Below are 1,912 nucleotides of genomic sequence, written 5' to 3'. Positions count from 1 at the left end.
GTGCCGAGTCAAAGAAAGATTTAAAAAGAGTTGGAATTGATGAAAAACAAATGAAAAACAAATTAATTATGTAGAAGTTAAATTGACCTTGACTATGACGTCAGATGTAAACAATCTATTGTTTAGTCGAGAAAAACATGACTTCTAACCTTTAATAATGAATGAAATTTTGGTAAAATAAATTGTTTTTGAAGAGAGATTGTAGCTAACGATTGTATGTAATATTTTAATTTTTTGGGTCTTTTCTTGGACATTTCGTGTAATTTTTGACATCTAAATCACACTCGTGATGGGAAAAAAATTATTTTCAAACAAAGTAAATCGATGAAAAGCAATTCATTTATTTTGATTTATCGATCTTGGTATAATAGATTTACACGAGCGTGCGATCTAATTGGCGATATAAATGACTGATGTTTCGATGTTTGCGACATCATTGTCAAAATGAAATAAAAATAATTAGAATAATCGAGCGTACTGACTCTTGATTATTCTAACTCTTTCTATTTCATTTTGACAATGATGTCAGAAACATCGAAACGTCAGTCATCTATATCGCTAGTTTTTATCATCTTATGAAATATCTACATGCATATTTTGTTTGCATGTCCAAGTAATAACAGCTTGTGTGATGCAATTTTCACGAATTCAGACATTTGTTCTTTTAACAAATCTTCAGCATCAGGATAAGGAGGTAAATTGTACGTCTGCACGTTGAAGCTAAAAACTCTTAAGTAAAATACACACAGCAAAACATTCCTTATTACAGTTGTTGAAGCTTTTTCTTCATTCCTCTTGCGTCTTATTTGGAATTCTTCAAAACATTTGAAGACAATTTCAGCCCATTCTTTAGCAGTTAAAAGAACTGAATTGTCTTAACACTGGATCCTTTTCACAACATTTTCCATTTGTCTTTCATCGTTTTTTGCTTCATTGCGCAAATCATACAGGATACTACCCTGAATGCCATGCTTCTCAAATTCACTATAGACATCTTGGATGCGATAACAAAAATCACCCAAAATGTCTTTGTTAGTTTGAAAAGCTGGGCTCGTGACATCGTCACTATAGACATCTTGGATGCGATAACAAAAATCACCCAAAATGTCTTTGTTAGTTTGAAAAGCTGGGCTCGTGAATAAATTCAAAAACTTGACAAGAGCTCCTATGACTTCTGCGCTATCTGACAGCTCTACCTTTAAATTATTATGATTGACAGTCTCTATATCGACTACAGGAACTGTTGTTACTTCTTTTATCTCCAGAGTTTCGTTAGATTCAATGAAGTCTAGCAAACCATTAAAAAGGCTCCTACCCACTTGCAAAAACATAGCACTAATTTGAATCCTGGCATCTTGTCCAACATAGTCGATCTTTCTCGGAAGAACTACCTGGTCAATAACATCTTCACTCGTACCAGCAGTGAAGGTCATGCCTATGTCGATACCAAACTCTCTCCAACTACGTGACCACCTGTGGACCTCAGTGAACCGTGCAAGCATCTTTCTATCAAAGGCAAACTCTCCTCCTATTGGCTGGCGTACTACTTTGCGGCTGATGGCAGTAAAAAGAGGAAACATGAGGTGATTGGTGGCTCTTCCCTCGTATTTATAACGCCAGTATAAAGGAACAAGGTATGAGAAACCTTTGTGTAAGCCAAGACACATGCGATACACAAAACCATCGGTCCCTATGAAAGCCAAACATTGCCAACATTAGTGACAATAGTGAAGAACCGATAAGACGGTTCACTGAGGTTCGCAAAATAGTTAATATAACATTGTTGTGGAATCATTCAGATAATGTTCAACTGGTAACTGGAGCAATACATGATACGCAACTCTCTGTTCTTTTCCCAATTTTAGGCCAGTGATGTACCCAAAGACTCAAAAAAAATTGTAATATTATATAT

This window comes from Actinia tenebrosa, unplaced genomic scaffold (assembly GCF_029948245.1).
Source record: "Actinia tenebrosa isolate PJP-AT-01 unplaced genomic scaffold, QUT_ActTen_1.0 PGA_scaffold5__44_contigs__length_20552954, whole genome shotgun sequence".
NCBI lineage: Eukaryota > Metazoa > Cnidaria > Anthozoa > Actiniaria > Actiniidae > Actinia > Actinia tenebrosa.
The sequence above is the reverse complement of the archived record's forward strand: the minus strand, read 5'-3'. Positions refer to the sequence as shown.